The 24550-nt window shown below is 37.8% G+C and overlaps 1 pseudogene; it reads left to right on the plus strand.

The window, feature by feature from the left end:
- Positions 1-6991: 6991 nt before the first annotated feature.
- The window catches only part of LOC141363264 (uncharacterized), a 30562-nt pseudogene continuing 13003 nt past the window's right edge, over positions 6992-24550 (plus strand).

Genomic DNA, 24550 nt, shown 5'->3' on the forward strand with positions numbered 1-24550 from the left:
CAAAGTAGTGCTGTTGGTTAGTAGCCTTATTTTTTTTTTAGGTTTAATTACACAGAATTCATGATAAATTAATGTGTTTTATGAAATGTAATAAAACTGGGGCCCCCCTGGCACCATCTCGCGGCCCCCCTGGGGGCCCCGGCCCCCAGTTTGAGAACCACTGATCTACTGATATGTCAATCTGTATGGAAGGCAATTTGATGCATTTCTTTATTCCAGTAGCATAGTCCAACAGTGTATGCACACTAAAGTTACTCTATAGAGCAGTCTTACTGTAAGTACACCTATCTGTTTTCCTCCCTGAAGGCTCTGAAGATGGAGGCATAAGTGAAGCAACTCAAATTAGGCTTTACTCGTTGCTCAGCCTCCCTCATAGTCATACCATGGACCAGGACATGGTCAACTAGAGTGGCCTGAATTTCACCTTGAAATTGCTTGTCACCTTGCCCTTCATCTCATTCCTCCTCTTTCACCATGTCCTCCTCCTCTTCCTCCTTCTTCACCATGTCCTCTTCCTCCTCCTTCACCACGTCCTCCTCCTTTCCCTCCTCCTCTCCCTCCTCCTCGACCTATTTCTTCATCATGTCCCCTCCCTCCTCCTTTACCATGTCCTTTTCCTCCTCCTTCACCACATCCTCCTTCTTTCCCTCCTCCTCTTCCTCTCCCTCCTCCTCTTCATCCTCCTTCTCCTCGACCTATTTCTTCATTTCTCTGTGGATCTATTGTTTCAAAGCTCAATGAACAGATTCAGGCCCTTTTATGTATCTATTGAAGGATCTGATTTCTGTGTGTTCAATTTTGACTTTTAGTGTTTCCAGCATGGTAATTGTTTGCTAAGCTGTGCTGACTTGAGTGAACAGTATTGAATGCTAGTGCTTTCCATATGACCAGATGGTGTAAGCACTGAGAAATGTAAGGATTTGTGTGTAGAGTTTTGAAGTAACAGTTCACAAAAACTGACTCATGTGTTAACCCAGGTGAAAAAGTAGTACACTTCCATAGTGTATTTAAAGTGCTTTATTTTCGCACACTAATTTTGTACTTAAAATACTAAAAATTAATCTTTAGTACTTCTTAAGATGTTCTTAAGATCACCTTAGTGTACTTCACTGTGCTATTTTGAGACACCATAAATATGAACTAAAGTATGCTAAAAATGTATTTAAAACATGTATTTATGTACCACTTGTAGTAAACTTGAACCCATCTTTGTATAAAAGTTGTGTTCAAGTTTAATACAAGTGTTAACTAAATACGTTTTTTTATACAGAGATAGTATGTTAAAAGTGCATGTTAGTTCATATTCATGGTCAGGGACGTACTGGGACTGAAATTCAGCCCGGGACTTTAAGATGGAGAGGCCTTTTACGCGAGTGCCCTTGGGGCACGAGCAGGATTTTTTGCAGTTATTTTAATTCTAGTAGTGTTTTTATGGTATGAAGAGAATCAGATTATGCTGAAGACCTTAAAGAAACTTTAGGATAACACCTGCCTCCTCAGGTTGTATAAGCAAGTCACCACTGCACTAAACACAACCAGGTCAGCAAAACCTAATCTCGAACACATAAGTCACAGTATACTGCTAACTAACAGCATGTCATGTGTACAGTCAGTTGGAGTGATAGAATTGTTACAAATACTCACACATACACACTCAGATAATCCAAAACTACAATACAGTCCCATAAAATAGAGATTGTGTGTGTACGTACTCACTTTCAACTCTCCCTGGCTCCACTTCCTCTGTGCTGGACCCTGCCTCTGCTTACTGATTGTACAGCTACATATGCATGAGAAGAACATCAGTAATAAATATGACTAAGAATAATTCCTTTTTTTTAATTCAATCTGTGCTTTAGTCAGGTTATAATCTAGTAAGTGGAACTATTGCATTTTATCCTATATGTAAATATGTAATATTGTGCTGTATTTTTCTATTTGTGTGTCCTTAATAAACCTTTGATTGATTGGTTGATTGAAATGCCTACCCTGCTGAAAAAACAGCATCAAACCAGCATGGGAATTATGCTGGTCTATGCTGGTTTGATGCTGGTGGTCACCAGCATAAAAGCACCAAAACACAACATATGCTGGTCTTGCTGGTATGCTGGTTTTTCCAGCAGGGTAATATGATTGCCTACCCAGCCCTGCACACTGCCCCATCACTGTTTTTGTACTGGTTCCATTCTCCTCCTCCTCTTGTTCTGCTTTCCTTCCTCTTCCTCATCAATATGACTGCAAGGGTCATCATCAACCTGTCTCTCTCCATCAGTGACCTTAACAGCTAATATACAGACATACAGGGATTCCTTAGACCATTTTACTGTTTGAACACAATGATGACGTGGAAACGTATGAACGCGCATGTTGGCAATGGAAGTATGGCAAGAATCAGCAGTGAAGCAACACAGACAGAGAACGTTATATTTAAAAGTCGACTTTATCAAGTTTTTCAACACAGCTACCAGGTCCGTGTACTATAGTGGAGTGAATAGAAGACGTTAGCAGATGGCCAAATATAAAGTGACCATATATACGTATATTAGTATATTATTAGTGCAACCAAACGCAAGTACCAGACATTTTGATGCTGGGAAACTGTTTTGATAAACTTACTGAGTTGCTAACACGTTAAAACCACTGGGGAACAACACCACTTCTGTTGCCAAAATGTGCACGCAGGCTATTTCATCAATTTCATAAGCGGGATAATGTAGAGCGAGGCGGTTCTTATAGCGAATACAACCCTGTAAGGCTGATTCAAGCTCCGCTTTGCGTGGGGTCCTGATAAGCCTGTCGGGGTTGTATTCGCGCTTATATATGCCTATATTTAAATGCAAATATAAATTATTTCAGTGTATAATACTGCCCTACAAAGCGAAAGCGCAGTAACTACGCATTTGGTCAAAATTGAGTTAAGGGTTAAAATGGGCTTTGTGAGATCTGTTGTGTCTTGTGACAAAGTCTCCTGGTTAAATTTTGTCCCAATTCAGAGAAATGTGTGTGCCAAAATTGCAGTAACATGTTTGACTGGCTGGTGTAAAAAACTTTAAAGCCATTTTTCTCAGTTTCAGTGTTTGCGTAGATACTGCACTTAGCCTTTGGAGGGCAGAATAGATGCATCACTAATTGTGCACCTGTCCTGTCCATGCTGCTGGTCCTTCCTCATCTGCACTTCCTGCCACAGCGTCCTTTTAACTGCGAAAAAGGTCTGTTATTTGGTGCATTTAGCTGCCTCTTTTGATCGGCGCCTTTGAGCCAATCGGATGTGAGAAAAACGAGGATCAGTCCAAGTTGGGAGGGGCCGCTCTTATCCCCCCTCAAGATTTGAAGAATTGGTTTGGCCCGGTCTGAAACAGACACAGCGTTTCGCTGCAGCTGAGTGCCTGGTTAGGCATTAAAAAAAAAAAAAAAACTTTTTGACCTCCGGCCGGTTCGGCCTGAAATGGACCGGCCTTTCGGGATTGCACCCGGAACTCCCGATAGCCAGTCCGCCCCTGTTCATGGTGCCTCAAAATAGCACAGTGAAGTACACTTAGATAATCTTAAGAACATCTTACATCTGTCTCAGCAACAATTCAATTCTACAGACTTGACGAGGTTTTCCTGAGATTTTTCCTCTAATGTTTCAGACCTGATCGGGTGAGGATGAAGTTTGTCTTACCTCCTTAAAACTCATCATCTCTCTTGTCTGCTTCGCTTTCCCTGCTTTGCACAAAACATGTTCATCTAAAGAAGCCACTAATGATCGAGTCAAAATAAGATTATTATTATTATTATTTAGAAACTTACTTTAGTCTAGTCATGTTTTCATAAGCTAACTCGCTTGGCGTCACCTTTTGAATGCGGTTGTGTGCAGATGAACGCAAAGACGTGCGTGGACATGGATACGTGTGTGCACGAGTCAATGCGACTGCTTCGTCGCTTTTACAAGCGTAAATTGGGTAACTTCATTGCATATAGATCCGTTTTTGCCGCGATTATCTTTGTATAGGAATACACTAGTTAACTGCTAAAATTTAAACTTGAGATTTACACCGGGACACAAAAGATTTACACTGGGGCATGTGCCCCAGTAAAAGGGATCTAGCGACGCCCCTGCATATATTGCAGTATATTAAATCATATAAAGACAAACTATTACATGGAAAAACACAGTGCCCTTTTTGGTCTTGGTTACAATATATTTTGTATCAATATATACATGTATGGTCTATTCATATACTGCAATATAATGGAAAATATACATATTAAATCCTATATATGGGAATATACTGCCTAATACATTACATTATATTTTCTATGCATATATTACAATATATTGGGAAATATAAATATTAAATCCGATATATGGGAATATATTGCCTAATATATTACATGATATTTTCCAATATACTGCAGTATATTTTTGTTGCATAAGGGTGGAAACATTTCTCAGAGATTTTGGTCCATATTGCCATGATAACATTACGCAGTTGTTGCAGATTTGTCAGCTGCACATCCAGGGCACAAAGCTCCCGTTCCACCACACCCCAAAAAAGCTCTTTTGGGTTGAGATCTGGTGACTGTGGTGGCCATTTGAGTACAGTGAACTCTTTGTCATGTTCAAGAAACCAGTCTTAGATGATTTGCACTTTATGACATGGCATGTTATCCTGCTGGAAGTAGCCATCAGAGGATGGGTACACTGTGGTCATAAAGGGATGAACATGGTCAGAAACAATACACGATGCTCAATTGGTACTAATGGGCCCAAAGTGTGGCAAGAAAATATCTCCACACCATTACAACACCACCACCAGCAGCCTGAACCGTTGATACAAGGCAGAATGGATCCATGCTTTCATGTCGTTGATGCCAAATTCTGACTCTACCATCTGAATGTTGCAGCAGAAATCAAGACTCATCAGACCAGGCAACGTTTTTCCAATCTTCTATTGTCCAATTTTGGTGAGCTTGTGTGAGTTTTAGCCTTAGTTTCCTGTTCTTTGCTGTCAGGAGTGGCACCCGGTGTGGTCTTCTGCTGCTGCAGCTCATCCGCCTCAAGGTTCGACGTGTTGTGTGGTCAGAAATGCTCTTCTGCATAACTCGGTTGTAAAAAGTGGTTATTTGAGTAACTGTTTCCTTTATATCAGCTCAAACCAGGCTGGACATTCTTTTCTGACCTTTGGCATCAACAACACATTTGCGCCCACAGAACTGCCGCTCACTGGATATTTTCTCTTTTTTGGACCATTCTCTGTAAACCCTTGAGATGGATGTGTGTGAAATTCCCAGTAGATCAGCAGTTTCTGAAATACTCAGACCAGCCCGTCTGGCACCAACAACCATGCCACTTTCAAAGTCACTTAAATCACCGTTCTTCCCCATTCTGACGCTCAGTTTGAACTGTTTGACCATGTCTACATGCCTAAATGCATTGAGTTGCTGCCATGTGATTGGCTGATTAGAAATTTGCATTAACGCGCAGTTGGACAGGTGTACCTAGTGACCGGTGAGTGTATATATGTATATATATATATATATGTATATATATATATATATATATATATGTATATATATATATATATATATATATGTATATATATATATATATATATATATATATATATATATATATATATATATATATATATATATATATATATATGATGCAGGGCAATCATACATCCAACACACCCAAACACACACATGTGAAATGAAAACAGAGGCGGAGGAGGGCCCCTGGTTTCCCTTATTGTTCTTTTTTTGATAGTAGGAAACGGTGTATGTGCAATATCTTTATTATAGTTTGCTTTACAGTAAGTTCAATACTCTAATAACAATGAGTAGTTTTAGTATTAGTGTTTGAAGAGCACATCTGTTCAATAATCAGCAATGCACACATATTTTTTGTCAACACCGTCAGATTTTCTGTCAACACCGTCAGATTTTCCAACAGCGTTGGATGTATTTTTTGTTAATCTTTTGGGGAAAAAATATTCTTTCTTCAGTTTATGTTGTTTTTGTAATAAAGGACCATCTGATCTACCATCTCTTATGTTTTATTTATTTAAGGAAATTGTTTTTACAATAGTAAAGTTAAAATCAATGTTTGCAAATGCTAATATTTAGAAATTTTAGTTTTCAGAATAGTGTGGAATCACAACCTAAGTTTATATATTGTATTTTTTTACATATGAGAGTAACTAAACACTGTAACAATATACTTGAAAACTTTAGATTCTGGTTGGATTGAAAGAATTTTAATTTTATACTTTTTAGTGTGTCTGATGGAGTTGACACAAATCCAGTTCTGAAGGGAAACATGTTTATTTTTTAAAAATGTGTTTTTATTTAGAACCTGTTCCTTTATATGGTTAAATAGCTAAGACCTTTCTCTGCAGAAACATATAACTTTAATTGATATAGTGTGTATTTTAAAAAACAGTTTTTTAAAACCTGTTTTGTCCCGACTCTCAAGAATCAGTGTTTAATATTTGGTGAAGATCATTACACTGTTTATCTTATATCGTGTATACTCTACTGACACACCAGAAACAACAGAGCCGTAAATCTGCCTCCAGATCTGCAGCCTCCTCATACTCACTTGTAAAGCAGTGAGCGTCTTCTGTCTCCAGTACAGCAGGAGGCGCTGCAGCTCTTCAGTCCGCAAATAAACTCACTAAAGAAAGAAAGAGCGCGCGTGTGATGTGTTTGTGTATCCTCAGTGTTTTTCTCTCTTGCGTGTTTCATTGAGTGTAAACAGAGTCTTTTCTCTGTGTATTTTTGTGTTGAGACGTTGATGATGAGATGTGCTGTAAATCAGTATGAACTGATCTGTCCGTGCTGGATATATTGATGATTTCATCACAGAAATCTCTCAGCTGAAGAAAGAGGAGATTTAGCAATGAATCGAGAGGTTTGTACAGCTTAAACATCTTTTACCTGAATCAGACAACATCAAATAATTTCTAATCTAACTGACTGTGTGTGTTGTGTTGTCAGGATGTGGATTGTTGTGAATCTTCAGTGTATGTAACTGATGATGGGAGTCTGGATTCAGTGTGGATGAGCAGAGATCAGAGCCGCACACCACAGACACTGCTGGACTCTAAACTCTCTGAAGAGAAATCCAGACACCCACAGGACTCCGATCTCAGTCTGACTTTACTCTCAGAAATCGAATCTGAACCCACAGAAATCAAAACTGAACTCACAGAAATCAAAACTGAACTCACAGAAATCAAAACTGAACTCACAGAAATCAAAACTGAACTCACAGAAATCAAAACTGAACTCACAGAATTCAAAACTGAACTCACAGAAATCAAAACTGAACTCACAGAAGAGGAAGATTGCATTGAGGAAGATGATGTTTTTATTTCATCAGGTATGTCTCCTAAATTGTTTTCAAACATTTTTAACTGTCATAGGACCTATTTAGGGGTTTCAGTCACAAACTTACTAATTAAAAGAACAAAAAATATAAGTACTAAAATGTTAAAGGAGTTTATGATATCTTTAATACTTATTGAGCAACAGGCATGTAAGCTTAAAGGGTTAGTTCACCCCAAAAGGATAATTTTATCATACATCACTTACCCCTGTGTCATTCTAAACCCCCGAGTGCTCTGATTGTCTTCAGAACACATTTTTAGATATTTTTGATGAAAACTAGGAGCTCAGCAAACACAGAACATTCACTGTAGTGTTTTTTTTTTATAACGAATAAACTTAAATAGCCTTAGGGATGGCTTTTATTAAGGCAACTTTGTAAAGCTCCCAGGGCAGTGCAGTAAATGCCCACTTCTCTGTGTATATTCACTACTGCTGCTATCCATTACATTTTTAGGAAATTAAGAGAAAACACCTTTAAATCTATTGTATTCTTTCTTAGTGCCCAAGTTGTGCGAGCTCCACTGCTGCAGCACGCGTTTCTCTAGTCCAGTCCGCTCCTCCGGCACGCGCTTGTAAACTCGCGTCACGTTCATTTAATTTTTCCTCAGAAACAGGGCTGTGCTGATTAATCTTGCAAATGCGCGTTTTCTCAATGAATGAATTTGAATGAATTACGATGAAATGCCGCCACATCAAAAAAAAAGGGCGCTCTCGTGTAGAAACGCCATTTGTGCCACAGAAGAAGTAGCATACCAAACACTATTCCAGGAAATGTCTAAAGGAATATTTATATCGCTGTTCTTCAGATTGTTTCAGGTATTTTCATGATAATAGAAAATCTTTTGAATTATTGTGTTTGGCGAGTGTTGCTTTTTTAAATGCACGTTATAAAAGACTTAAACTCATAGTGATTTTAGATTGATAAGGACTTCCTACTGATCACAGAGCCGTAGTACATGCACAAGCTGTGCATGAAACACAGAATCAGAGCCTTGCGATTCAGTATCGATTTTTAAGCAGGTCTTTTTAATGGGGAACGCGATGTATCGGCACAGCCCTACTCAGAAACAAACATTATTTTACTGATTTATTTTTTCTCTTTTGTCATAAGTAACTTAAATATGAGAGAACAAATGTATATTTTAGTGGTTTTCGATCGATTTTAACGTCTATATGGGGAGAATATGATGTTAAAAAAGCTTTTGATGGTTGTAAAACGGAGATAGCTAAAGGCAGCTAAACTGTGCTAAGATTCGTTAAATTGAATGAAATGTTTTATTTGTCTCTTTACCTCCGAGACTACATTAATTTAGCAAATTATTTAATCTCTTTCTTAACTTCAGTTAATGTTCATGATTTCATTTGAAAGAACTAACAAAATTCTACTGTCGAAATGAGAAAGTGAAAAGCAAAAACATGTGAATAAGCAGCATTTTTGGTCACACACCTTCCATTGACATCCATATGTAACTTTTCCTCTGATTTCTAATATTACAAATACCATAACTTTCTCAATCCTCAACAGATTTTTACAATCCAGGTATTTTTGTAAGTGGAAATGTCTGCTCTGTCTGGTCATGTGATAAATTTTTAGCTTTTTTTTATTTAATCATACCTATATAACACTGGGCGCAGAGCAAGGTTATTTTCGTAAACGAAAACTGAAACTAAGACTAAAACTATCAGCTAAAAAACATTTTCGTTAACTGAAATAAAATTAAAAATTCAGAATAAATGATGAAAACTAAACAAAACAGCAACAATTATTGAAAAACTAACTGAAATAAAATAATAATTATCAAAAATAAGTATTTGTTTTTGTAATTGATAAGCTCTCATTCCGTGGTGGAGAATCTGAGGTGTTTTAGTATAAAAACAAACAGGCTGTATAAAATACCCCTTAATCGCCTACGTCAACCATTCCCAAACTGTGGTCCGTGAGGGTACTGCAGGTGGTCCGTGTAAAGGCAAAATAAAATACAAAATAATATATTTTTTAAGTATGTTTTAAGAATCTGTTGTACTGATGTGGCGACCAGTTTTAGTGCTAGTAAGCTTATTTAGAGGTGCAGATAAATTCAGGACTTTAAGACATATTTTATTATGAGTATTATGATGTGGTCCGCGAAAATTCTTGATTACAAATAGTGGTCCACAGACATAAAAAGTTTGAAAACCCCTGGCCTACGTCACTGTGATGTCACCGCTCTAGCTGGAGGCAAAACATATGGAAGAACTCATAGCAGGAGCGCTAAAAGTTTGAGGTTTTGACTTTAAAATGTCATCTTGTTGTGTTTATGGCTGCCAAAATAGAAGGAACAGCACTTTGGTTCAAAACTAAAGTTTTACCGGATCCCGTCAGACATTCGTTCACAGAAATAAAGAAGACAATTGTGGTTGAATGGACGGAGATGATCATAAATAATGCTTGTGTTTGCAGTGCACACTTCATAGCAGGGAAAATAATCTATGCATATGTACTGGTGTGTTGGTTTTATCTAGTACAAATCAGCAAGTTTCTGTTTTATAGGTGAAAAGTCAACCGTCAGGGCACTAGCTGGCTTAAATGTTAAACAAACATACAGCGATAAATGTGTGTGCCATCCTTTGAATGGACAATAAGCCTTGACAAAATTCCCCAAACCAGCCGAAAGTAGTTCATATGTTGTCTAGGAAATATCCAAAACCTGGTTAAAATGTTTCCAATAAGAACAAGATAAAAGAACTGACTGTTACAGAGTTAATTTACAAAAATAGTTGTCACGTCCCGCAGAGTCAGTGATTGTACTTCGGACAGTTCTAAACCTTCTTTTGCATCCATGTTTAATAAATCCCTCCTAAAACGGGCTTGCTTATGCTTGTCAACTTTGCGTCTGCTCACTTCTTTTTGCCTCCAGCTAAGCCCCGCCCACCCGGAGAGATTGCAATGTTTTCAAACTTTTAAGGGGTCTTTACCTGTAGATGGCGCAGTGTTTCCTCTAGGATTTTTTCCAGCAGTGGCTAGGGCTGTGACGGTTAGGATTTTTTTCTCACCGCGGTGAAGCATCAAAAAATCACGCGGTTATGCGGTTAACCGCACAACAGTAACCCCCCAAAGCCCAAGCGACCCCAAACCAGACCCCCCCGCATCCCCCGGCAAAGCATCGGGGAACAGTATTCTTATTTATTATTAACTTCTTCCACCCTGAAGCTATTTTGGGGATTTTCGCCTGGATTTGGCCTACCCAATTTCAAAAGCTTCCCATACCCACATGCAGAGGTTTACATACAAATGTTTGGTATCATTTTACAGGAAACCCTTTGAAATTACATAAAACACTGTTGAAAGTGCTAAACATGGTTGTATGTGATGTCAGTCCTCTAATAAACACAAAAATAAATAGGCGCTTTTTGATGTTTTTTTTCTAAAGTTTTTATTTAAAAGTGTATAACTCTGGCCCTGAGTGCCTCAGCTCCCTGCAGACAGTTTTGTTTGATTCCAGCAATTGCCAGCTTACAGAGGAAAAAAGATTTTTTTCTCTATCATAATCTATGCAAAAGTTATTTTACTTCAACTGATGGGAGGAATAATACGCTTATGGAGTTAAATTTCTGCCAAAAAACATTTGAAGTGCTACCATAACCACATACAGTGGAATAAATGCAATTGCTTTATATCATTTTAAAGAAAACCCTTTGAAGTTACATAAAAAGCTGCTGTTTGTGACAAATAGTGTTATTTATGTTGTTTTTCATATGATGAAACACCAACTTTTCTTTTTATATGTTGTAAATACTGCCTCTGATAGTGTATAACTCTGGTTCTGTGTGCTCTAGCAGACTGCAGACAGTTCTGGTTGTTACCAGCAGCAGACAGTAAACACCCAAAAAAAGAATGATCTCTTTAGCATGTCGCATTCAAAAGTTATTTTCATTTTACTGAAGTGTCCGAAAATACATTTTTCATATAAATATTAATTTTTTGTTTTGGACATATAATAAATAACAAGGGATTATTCATGCACACAACCTAAGAAAATGCTGTGAATGGACTCATTTTTTAGAGTAGGACCTAAGAGAAAAGATGGTGTATCATTTGTGGCTATATGTGCTATCTGAGGCAGTCCACACTCAATTTTCCCATATGTTTACAAAAGACGATTTTTTACCTTATTATTCATTCAACTATTGTTGGATATGTGTTGATAATAGAACAAAAATAACGCTGTAGCCTTATTCCTGAGAATGAGAGCTTTCAGTTGATATAAGACTTGCCCATGTTTGTCATACTTGAAAAATATGAAATATGTGAATATTAAATCATATAAAAAATTATGGGGGGGGGTGATAGTGTAAATTAAGTGTAAATAACTTTCTTACAGTAAAAGATTTCTCAAAGTGATGCATATCTGGAGAAAGTAGAGAGTCTAAGCTTTCAAACAGTATCTCATATGTGTTACTGGGGTCCATGATGGACCATTAAAGATTAAAAGAATATTTTATTTGAGTCAAAATACGAAATTTTGTACCCGGGACTGGGTCCTCAGGGTTTAAGAGGTTAAAAACATGAAATAATATGTTTTCCATAGCTTTTTATATACATGTTTTGAACGTAATAGGAATTATATAATTTTTTGTCATTGTTTATAACCCATTTTGTACAATACATATCATAAAATAGCAACCAGAAAAAAACTAGACAGAACATGTCGAGCTTAACATTGTTTCTTGTAAGCAAAACCTTGATTCCAATTTCTTTAGACATTTTTAGAGTGTTTTTCGGGTAACACTCCGTGCATATAACGCATTCCTCCAAACGCAACTGGTTGAACGTTAAATAATTTATTGCACAATAAAATGGGTTACAACCAATGACAAAAACTGTTCCATAATTCATATTAAACTCAAAAGATATCGAAAATAAATACTATTTCATGTTACTATAGTTAATATGTTTCATTAGAATTTTTCAAAGCAGATACGAAACGAAATAGCCTATTGCATCATCCCGTAAATAACTGCGCAAAACTTATAGATACTCCAATCAATGCTTTCTGCTGCCCATTTTCATAATCAAGAACGTAATAAGAGTTTTTTTATCCTGAGCTGGAGAAATTAGTTTAAACCATTAGCGAGTCACGCTGTCCAGGCCCGGATTGGCCATAGGGAGAACCGGGAGGATTCCCGGTGGGCCGGTCTGTTTTTTTTGGCCACGAGGGCCGGTGTTGTTTCAGACGCGTCTATATTGAGTGCGCTTGCCGGCCGCGCGTCTATATTTAAAATAAACTTGAGCGCGTCTTTTGAGTGCGCTTGCCGGCCGCACGTCTATATTTTAAATAAACTTGAGCGCGTCTTTTGAGTGCGCTTGCCGGCCGCGCGTCTATTTTATTTTAAATAAACTTGAGCGCGTCTTAATACAAACGGGCTGGCCTCTAAAAGGAAAATAATTTACAAAACGTATTTTTTGATCCAAGTCATAGATGAATTCTCTATGAATAGTCATTATTCATCGTTTATTGCAAGAGGAACAAAAATCTATTTGATGCAAAACTCATTAGTTTATTTGAAAAAAGTAGTTTCAAAAGTATATCCATGATGTTTTCTTTTTTTTAACACAATGTAGGCCTACGTTATAAGTAGGGGTGGAACAATACATGTATTCGTTTCGAACCGAATCGGTACGGGGGTCACGGTTCGGTGCATGAATTTAAACGGAGAATACACGGTATGAAAATAAAAAAAACTTGCGTGCAAAATAATTAATGTAATGCGGAACTACTGTTAGATACGCGGGTTCTTTATGGACAGCTAATCTGTTGCCCCGCTTTAGCTCTGAAGCTCTGATTGGCGCCGATGCATCCGAGCTCCGCCAATGTATGCGCTCTATCAAAGCCCGTCTACATTCTCTGGCACTCTGCATTTTTTGTCACGTCGAAGCCGGTCCAGTCAGTTAGTGAGCAGCGATAGCGAGGATGGCAAGCCTCTTTAAGATCGCAAGTTTGGCAAAACTTCAGTTTTCCAGTCAGTTACAGTAGTACAGGCGAGAGAGTGGTGGAAAAGACGAGGACTTTGCGTCGGCGTTGTTCAGCAGTTGTTAGGTATGTGAGTGGAAATACATCTAATCAGGGCTCTCAAGTCTCACGCATTCACCTTGACACGCATTTCAGTCAGTTCAAACGCCACACTTTGTATTTCTCACGCTGAGAAGTAGGAGATAAAATGTCCTGCTATATACAACAGGCATACGCAGGGCAGTTCTGTCGAGTTCAGCTGCTTTTTTAAAGTGTGCTGTGCTCAACTTTACGCAGCGCCATTAGCGTCAGAGTACCGCGAGAAATCTTGCGGAGGAGGCTGATTTCAAATCGCTCTCGCGTTACTCTGACGTCATCCACTTGTCGTTTCTTGCAGCGCCTCGTGAAGTCGTACACCCCTATTAATTCATCCTACAAGCCTATTTTTTTGTTCTTTAGTACATTAATATGAAATAAGGCCAAAATGTAATTTTAAAATGTATTTAGGTAACACTTGTAATACATTTGAACCCATATTTGTATGAAAGATGAGTACAAGATTACTTAAAGTGGTATACATTTTTGAAATACGAGATAGTATGTTAAATGCATTTCAGTTCATATTCATGACATCTCAAAATAACACTGATAAGGACACCTATGTTTTTAAGATTAGCTTAAGTACTAAAAAAAATGCCGCCTTCATTTTTGTTTTGCTTTTCCCTCCATTGTACCGAAAGTGAATCGAACCGTGGCGCCTGAACCGAGGTACGAACCGAACCGGGACTTCTGTGTACCGTTCCACCCCTAGTTATAAGTAGCCTACTAAAAAAAGATACAGATTTTTTCCATTTGTTTCCAATGCATACTTGATAAATCTTGCTTGTGTGGGTTTCCAAACGTTATCAACCCAACAGTTAATCTCAAGACTCACCATTTTTTAGAAATAGAAATATAGAGGAAAACACAAACACATTTGTTTCCTTTAGTTTTTGAATAAGTTTACTTTAGTAATATTATGGTCTTATGGTAGGGCTGCATGATTATGGCAAAAATTATAATTGTTTACTGCATTTGCACGGAATATGAAATTATATATTTGAAAAATACAGTGAATTGCAAGGCTGCAGAGAACAGTGCACTACTGCAGACTTATACTACTGAGGGTTTAAAGATATTATTTTAATAGTCAGTCGTGAACTAAAGTGGGCCGGTCTAAGGCATGAAACTCCAGGGCTGAAAATGAGTCCCAATCCGGCCCTGACGCTGTCAGTATGCAGTATGTTAGCGCTCACCTGCCTGACTGCTGTACTTCGCTCATCTCGCAAAAGTCTTGGAGATTTCCAACTGTCGTTGCTGGGCTGAAGTTTTATGCTTTACTAAAGGTATGTTTGGTGCTCCCAAGTCCGACAAACGCCACATGATAGTTAATCATCAAAAGATGTGATTTTAGATAGTGGCATTTCCTCTAGGGGTGTAACGGTACGCAAAAATCACGGTTCGGTGCGAACCCCGGTTTTGAAGCCACGGTTCGGTTCATTTTCGGTACAGTAAGGGAGAAATGCAAACATTAAACTGCAGGTTGTTTATTACTTTAAACTTTTTTTTACAATTTGTTTACACTTTTTTAAACACTTTATTAAAGTATAACAGATAAAATATATATAAAATGAAAAAAATAATAAATAAAATACTACTGCAAAGTTATTTTTTACATTATTTTATAACAGAAGGTAACTCTTATCTTAACCTTCTCTTAAACTTTTTCTACTAAAACCTTGAACTAACAAATTCAATTCCTGAATACATTTATGAACTATTAGCCTACATTTTTGCCACTAAAAATTTTCTGTTTTGATTTATTTTGGATTGTTTAACTCACAGTATTGAATTGGCTATGTACCATCTCTGTATAAAAATAATATTACTGCTCTGTGTAACTGCATAGCAAGCAACATGATGATATACTTAGTATACACTCATTTTGAGATTAGTGAGCTGCATACATAGCCATCTTTGATCTTTTGCACGTTTCTCCTAATCTTTGCTTGTGTCATCAATGTAAGCTGTGACTTTACTTACGAACCCCTCCGCAGCTGAGTGACAGCTGAGTAAGCCCGGGTTACAGCTCTTCTCTGTCCCGACCAGCTGATCGCATTGTGACAATGATATGATTGACGTGAGGTGCAGATGAAAAATCTGATCACGCATTCCTTATTCTTGCTGTCACAGAAAGCGCGTCTCATGAATGCGTAGCAACAAAAGACGTGCATCCTCTCACGGACTTTTGAAAGAACAAAGCAGCGCGTTGACACGCGTTTAACATGCGCTTTTAGATACGACACGTAAACGTTTACATCAATAATCAAACGGATATACAACTAAGTAAATAAAAATCTTTCTGCGGGCCGAATTATGTTATATGTTTGACAGAAGACTTGCGCTGAACGCGGAGACTTCCGCCACTTAATATGTTCGTGCGGAAACGCACGTATTATGTTCCGCACAGGCGCACACAAAATGCTTTCGGTGCACGTGCGCACCGTGCCGAAAGCCCTGAACCGAAACGGTCCGGTTCGAATACACGAACCGTTACACCCCTAATTTCCTCGCTACGATAGTCAGACATATAGGTCAGCCGATCGCGCTAGCCTATAGTTGGCATGTTTGCCCATTATAGTTTTAAATAATTATGCTATTCTTATCATTACCAACGCGCATTTCATTCTGCCCGGACACCTTCTTGCACCTGAATAATGTAATGCGCGTGGCTGTGAGATGCACTTGAGATTTAGTTATTCGCGCAGTGAGTGAGTTGGTACGGTTCCATGGCATGCAATAAATATCAGAGCACCTGGGCATGACGCGCTTAAAGTAATGGCTTCATGTTTAAGAAGATTGCACCCGTGACAGTAGGCTATTTGTGTGTATTTAAATGAACATTTTCTGTAGACACCAAGTACTGAAACTAAGTGATTAAATAACAATAATCAGACACGCGCACATAATAAACCCCTATATATGTTTAATCCCTCCCCCTTGTGCGGAAAGCTGTTTTTTTCTCTAGAAGCCCTGAACACAGGATGGAAGACAGTAAATTATGATTAAGAATGACTTTTGTGTATAGTTCATATCATACAGAATATGACTTCTGTAACTTTCACCAGCAAAATAAATAAATAATGAAAATATAAAAAGTGCGGTGATGACGATGATGACCTCAGCACCGCGGTAGTCATCTCATTACTGCGGTGATGCGGTGACGCGGTTATCGTCACAGCCCTAGCAGTGGCGGCAGGGGGCGCCCATGATGATTATAAATATACATTTATTTTTTTATGTAGAATATAGGCTACAGTAAACATATTCTGACATTTTCAGATTATCGGTTTTGTAATATCGGATTGACCGATAAACGAGAGAATTTAGAATTGCGCGCTGGACGCATCTGAGGAGAGGAGCTCACAGCAGCAGCAGCGTGCACAGCAAATATGACGGCGGAGTTACGCGACTTCATTAAAAGGTCTTTGCGTATACTTACTTTGCATATGAGGCATTTATAACACATCTTATTTGTGCATTAATGTATGTTATGTTATGTTAAATAAGTTGATATATTAAAAGCAATGTATGCAGCTTGTCCAAGAATAGAGACGAACTCACAGAGTCACGCTGATCCATAAAATCTGGTCCCAATAACAACGTGCATGAATAAAACAGCCATGAATTAATGCTTGGTGGAATTAAAAAATTTAATTTGTTTTTCTGTTATTTATGCTTATCATTAGCATCGTAAAATCACGTTCATATTGCTGATCACTTACCAGGGTTGAATGCTAAAGCACATCTACCACTTTTAACAAGTTTTACCCTAAGTTATATTAACACTTACCAGATAAACATTATTTTGCTAAAATATCTAAATAAATGTCTGTATATATGAATTAATTATTTATTACCTCCACAAGCTGTCACAGTTTGATACAGTTAATGCGTGAGTAAATGCATAGATAAACAGCTCTGTCAACAGCCATTTTATAAGCTATAACTACAAAATATTAATTATTCTGACATCAAATAACATTACCAGTTAAGAAATTTAATGATATATAAGCCATTTTGTTTGTTACTTTCTTGGATGTAGTATTCCAGTCAGTGATATTATTTGTAAAATCTCTTTGCTAACTACTAGAGCTGGCAAAAAAAATCGCCTGCCATTCTCATGCGTGTCTCATCAGTAAAGCCGGTTCGGTGATTAGTAGTAAATTGCCATCACCTGCTTTCAGATAGAGCAGCATATATTACACAGAGCTGTATTTCACGAAGAAGTTAGGCAAAATCGTGTTCATAATCGAAGACGATCTTCCACGATTACGAACGCGATTTTGCCTAGCTTTCAGTGAAATACGGCTTTGTGCAGTAAATGCCGCTCCATCTGAAAGCAGGTGATAGCGGTTTACTACTTATCACCGAACCGGCTTTACTGATGAGACACGCATGTGAATCGGAGAATCGCAGACGGGTTTTTTTCTCCGCCAGCTCTACTAACTACTGGTTGGATTGCTGAAGGCTAAGTTACAAGTTGCTGGTCAAGACAACGATATTATATCTAAAAAAAAGGCACTTAATCCACCTGTTTTACTCTATAAACTATGTACAACATGCAGCCAACTTCGCTGTACTGTTCTCTCTCCTGCTCCATTACCTGGCAACCGCAGCGCGAATTTTGGATCAGTACATTTCTGACGAAATGATAGGGGTGTTTGGAATGGTCCATGTATTGGGAATATAGTTTCTACATTATTAATTAAATTAATATTATTCTTCACTCTTTCAGACACCTCTATTTATTACTTTGTATGCAAAGAGGGAGTGATTATGATTATTATTATAAGGGTTTCTTCGGTTCAGTAGTGTTGTAGTAATTATGTGAAAAACAGAAGTATAACAGTAAATAAAAATCGGTTCAGCATATCGGTTATCGGGCACATAAGCATCCAAATATTTGTTATCGGTTTAAAAAAAATGAGTATCGGTCGATCTCTAAAACTAACATGTATTTTTTTAAAATCATTTTCATGATGTCATTTGCTTTTCCTTATATTTATAGCATATTGCTTTTCTATGTTTGATCTAAACTGTATTTTCCTAAAAATACGTTACATAGCTTCGTACGGATCTTTCATTGTAGTTTTAATGTAGTGTGCAAGTTTGTGGTGCTCGTGTTTAGCATTACAGTTCCCTGTCATGCACATTTCTGTTTGATAATCCACACCACTGTGATTGACAGAAAACCTGACCAGTTATCCGACATCAGCAGCTATTTTATTCCACAGGCACCCGACCCGGTCACACCGCAAATCGCGCAGTTAAATAGAAACCTTTAACGGTCTTCAGACTAGGCTTGGGCGGTAATATGGTATACCGCGGGATCTAAAAATAGCAAAGGTATCAGTTTCTATACCGCCATACCGGCATTTAAAAAAACAACAATGAACTTATATAGCAGACAAGGATTAAATATTAAATTAGGGATGGCGAAAACTAAAAATTTTCTTCACCGACCACCGAGCCATTAACTGATTAGTTTAAAACAAGTTACGCTGTTTGAAATAACAGCCATTTCGAGCTGCGCCTGCAATTTCGCAACTCTGTCGCATCTCTCTGCTGCTCTGCCTCCGGTTCATCCGAAACATCATTCCCGCAAACGCGTCGCCGCGGAGCTTGTATGCTGCTTGTATGTAATCGGAGGACAAATTACTCCTTAGTTTCAAAATGGTTTGGGTAAGGTGATCGCGTGGGAAATAAAGGCGTTTGTCTTATTAGAAGCTCATTTGAAACATTGCCGCGGCATATTTAAGAAAATGACAGACGCCGCTTAAGTTTGAGGTAGTGCTAAAAATAATAAAGAAAGTTGATGATCATCATCACCTTATCAGTTAGCACTGAAATGTAGATGTAATGTATTTCCAAATCTAAACCCAACTTGTGCGGAATGTTGCCTAATAGACAACACGATAAACAGGCACCTTCATAATGCATAAAAGACGCACCGCCAAGGCAGGTCTAACTCAAGGGGGTCACACACCGGCCGCGCAGCGCCGCGCCACGGCGCGCCTCGAACGCAGGTATCGCACACCGGACGCGAGCTCAATTTAGAATCGACATCTGAACAGCTGCACGATGGGTGAGTTTTTACTTTATTTATTATTTTGTTTTTTTAATAATAACTGACTTTTGAATGTTCATCAATGAAAATCACATTAGACTGTTATTTGTTGTATCGGTTATCTAGGCAACTATGCTACATAGTTGCCGTATAATGTAACTACCGTTGACAGCTGCACGATGAGTGAGTCTTAACTTTTATTATTTTGTTTTTTTAATAATAGCTGACTTTTGAATGCTCATCAATGAAAATCACATGAAGACAACTGTGCTACATAGTTGCCGTATTGTTTAACTACCGTTGTTTTTTAATAATAGCTGACTTTTGAATGTTCATCAGTGAAAATCACATTAACACAACTATGCTACATAGTTGCCGTATTATTTAACTACCGTTTACTAGCTAGCTCGAGTGAAAACGGTAATCAAAGTTATTTGGTAATACTTTACAATAAAGTTTAATTTGTTATCATAGTTAATGTATTAGGCTAACTAGCATGCAATACTTAATGTTACAAAAACGTTGTTTTTTGTTTGTTTATGTTAGTTCACAGTGCATTAACTAATGTTAACAAATACAACTTCAGATTTTTATAATGTAAAGTATTAATAAATGTTGTAATTAACAATGTAATTAATAAAGGCTTTGTAAGTGCAGTTCATCATTAATTTATTTTAACTAATGTATGACTTTTGAAACCCTATTGTAAACTGTTATAACTTTTTAGTTTAATGGTAGTTTTTCTTTAATATTTTGTGTTTTGTGGGGATTTTATAGTATTAAAGAACATAAACCTCTAAATTATGCACTATTCAACAGATATTTACATTCGGGTATATATTTAACCAGTGTAACCTATGAAGGTTTTTGAATGCCCTGTTTTTCATATCCTTTCTAAACAGATCACATTTTGACAGACAAGAAAAAAACTGCTGCACTGCTACTTTTACGTCGAAGACTGGAAATTAGAGGCCATCGCATTTGGGTACATCCTCTAAATAAAAAAAGGCAACAATTTGGTGCTTACCATCATCTTGTTCAGGAGCTGCAATTAAGCCCCGAAAAGCACCTGCAGTACTTCAGAATGAGTGCAGAGCAGATGGAGGATCTTTTGTCAGTTATTGGACCAGACATCACAGGGATGTCTATAAATTACCGGACATCAATTGGGGCAAAGGAAAAACTTGCAGTAACTTTGAGGTATGCAATTTTCTATATAAACTATTTGTCTATCTGATCTACACTGTAACAATATTATAATGATTTGAATGAAGCTTTTATTTCAAAATTTCATTAAATGGGTTTTAACATGAATCATTTGTTAAGATAACACAGTAATGTACAAATAGATACTTTTAATAATAATAATAATAATTGCTGACCACTCTAGTAAACCTCCACATAAACTTTATTAAGGGTGTGCCCAAACATCACATAGAACTGTAAAAAAAAAACAGTCATTAGGTTAACAATCAATCAATCAAGGGAACAAACAAACAGATAGATGAACGTCTCAGTTAACTAAATTAATACGCTCTGTTGTGAAAGCTAAGGGTGCCGCAATATTTTAATTTGGAGCATTCCAGGAACCAAACATTGATGGTCCTGGGTGGTAGCTGGGCACACCTTGCCCATAATGTGCCTGACTCTGTGCATCCAGGTCATCCAGGATGCGTAGCATCTCTATTTTTGCTCTCGTCTGTTCCCTTTTGCCCAAGGACCTCATTTGAGGTGCTAAACTTAAAAGGAAAAGCTCCGTTTCATCCTGCTGTTTTGGTGCCACTGTTGGTGATGCCAAAAAATCCACAAGTTTTTCATTTATTTGTGTATTTGGACTTTTTGGGCAGTCTCGTTTCTTTTTCCTGGGTCTCTGGGGCTGTTCTGAAACTCCACTTTCAGTCCCTGCTGTCTCTGGATCTGGGCTTTCCTCTTCTGCACTCATTTGAGTGTCTAGATCACCTTCCACATCCACGTGGCTTTCGAAATCAACATTACTGATTGTACTAAAAAAGACAGGGAGACAAATAAGAGCAAGCACAAATCTCTACTTCAAGTAATACTTCAGTCAGTTGCCCTGTATGTTACAAAATAAATTTAATTCAAAGTGTATTACTCTAAATACTACCTTCTACTTTGTAAGAAAATATTCAGGAAGGAAATCGCGGCAGCGTATTTCCACTCCGGTTGACGCATTGCTCCGGAGCCACTTGGCAATTGCTGTCTTTTCTTCCATTTGATGTAGTTGTCACAAAGTGCCTTCCATCTTGTTCTGCACTCATTTTCTGTGAAGAGGGAAAATTAATGCTTATATTAATGCTTATGTTTTACAGATATCTGGCCACAGGAAATTCAGTTAGAACAATTGCTTTCAACTATCGAATGGGCGAGAGCACTGTAGCTAAATCCATCAAAGACACATGTGCTGCAATTAACAGGAGGATGATGGATACACACCTTTCAAGACCAACTGAGCAGGAGTGGAGGAATATTGCCTCAAAGTTTGCAACTAGGTGGAATTTCCCTAACTGCATAGGAGCAATAGATGGGAAGCACATCCTTCTCATTGCACCACCACATTCAGGCAGCCTTTTTTTTAATTATAAGAAAACATTCTCAGTAGTGTTATTGGCTGTGGTTGATGCTGAATATCGCTTCCGACTAGTTCATATTGGAGAGTATGGACGGTCGAGCGATGGAGGTGTCTTTGCTGGCTCGGCCATAGGGCAGGCACTAGATGCAAAGACGTTGGATGTGCCAGATGATATGCATCTACCAGGAGCAGAGCATCGAGGGAACATGCCTTTCACCATTGTTGGAGATGCAGCATTCCCCTTAAAAACCTATCTGATGCGGCCTTACCCTGGTCGGGACCTATCTAGACAACAACGCATCTTCAACTACAGATTGTCTCGAGCGCGCAATGTGGTAGAAAATGCCTTTGGCATTTTGTCATCTCGTTGGAGGATCCTGCATAGCAGGATCAACATGCACCCTGACAAAATAAACAGCCTTATTTTGTCAGTGTGCATCCTGCACAACTTTCTGCTCAGGACAACGGAGGTAGAGAGGTGGCTGAATACCAGTGCTCCAACTACCGGATCGATGGATAGCATCTCAACTCCTGGTGGACATCGTGGTGGAAGGGAGGCCTACACAGTTAGGGACAAATTTTGCTCGTATTTCAACTCTGAGGGACATGTATCTTGGCAGTATAGAATGGTTTAATGGTCACAATGGTGTGTTAGTTTAATTATTTATTTATTTAATTTATTTAATAGATTATTACAATTGATCACTTCCTTGGTATCCTACAGTAATATAAATATTGTATCCTAATGTATGCCTACTTACAGCATAATTTAGTCTCTGAATACCATAAGGTTCACAATAGATTAGCCTCAATTATAAGCATTATTCTCGGGCTGCATAACAACTAATCGTAACTAATCGTTTGCAGAATAAAAGTTTATGTTTACATCATACATGTGTTGGTGTTGTGTAAAAAAATTACTATATTATTATTATACACAAACATATATGATGTAAACAAAAAGTTTTATTCTGCAAACGATTAGTTACGATTAGTTGTCATGCACCCCAACACTATTCTGTATTATAAAGTAATTTCAACAGTTCTTGTAGCTATTAATATGATTTGTTTATTCAATAAAACAAAGAGGCTACATATTTTTGTGTAAGCCATAACGTTACTTGTTTCATTGTCTTCAATTATAATATTCTTGACTGTGGTGCACACTAAGGCAGATTGTCAGTTTGTTGTCAACAATATTGTTATTTTTAAGGACATTATAAAATTTACTTAATGTCTTTACTATAGGCTACGTTAATTTACGATTGTACTGTACAATTAAATACAGACTTTGCTAACGTAACTCACTGAACATTTTACCTCAGGTGGCAAAAAAAAAAAAAAGAGATTCTTACCTGAACATTCAACGACTTCGGCGATCTTCCTCCACGCAGCTGATTTTCTTGTGTTGTCTTTAAAAAATCTATGGTTGGTGGCATAAATCTCGGGGAATTTCCCTACTTCATTGATAAGTTTCTCCTCATCCATTTTTCGTCCGCTACTACGCTATTGAAATAATCTGAAATGTGTAAATTCTGGCCTGGTCAATCCAGTAGGTGGCAGCACACGACAGTGAATGCACGATAGGTAGTCTAAACATTTGCCTACTTCATATTTCGCACTGAGGTTAGTGTATAGAAAAATGGCATAACATAATAGAGCAAATTAAAAAACTGAAAGGGCTACGTTTATACATTTTCATAAATATGTTTAGACTTTATTCAAGATGTTAAACTAATAATGAAAAACTATTGTATCTTGTAGCACAGGGTGAAGTCAGTATGAACATTGATGATGATTTAAGATAAATATAATATACATTTAATGTAAATGGCGCTCTGTGGCGCGGCAGAATTTAGAACAATTTCCTGAGTCGTAGCTCGGCGCCGCGGACAGGCGCCACCTGTCGGCGCCGGTGTGCGTACACTCATAGAAAACAATGTGTTACATTTTTTTTTAGAACGGCGCGGCGCGGACGGTGTGCGATCCCCTTCACGCTGTGCCTAGTAACGACAAGCACAACTCTTTTGTATAATTATTATTACTTTTTCATTTTTCAAAAAGACAAGTGTCAACTTCTGTTAAGTGCAACATGGACGATGCAATGCTTTGCTGATGCGAGCCGCGAGAAAGCCCTTGTCTGTTTTAGAAGGAATGCAGCAAAGATATTTAATGCTAATGTATGAGTTTCATTCATTTATGATGAGGTCCGTGCGTTCTAGTTAACAATGCAATGCAAGCGAACGCGCCGTGCCGGTGTTGTGTCGAACTCAGTTCCCCCTATGTTTCCCTTTAGTGTAGTGCTTTTATAGCGTTTTCATCACGTTACATTTATAAAGATTAAAGATTTGAATTGGTTATACTAAAAAGGCATAATATCATGTATTTTATAATACAATTTATTAAATATTTCATACATTT

Source organism: Misgurnus anguillicaudatus, unplaced genomic scaffold (genome assembly GCF_027580225.2).
Source record: "Misgurnus anguillicaudatus unplaced genomic scaffold, ASM2758022v2 HiC_scaffold_33, whole genome shotgun sequence".
Classification (NCBI taxonomy): Eukaryota; Metazoa; Chordata; class Actinopteri; order Cypriniformes; family Cobitidae; genus Misgurnus; species Misgurnus anguillicaudatus.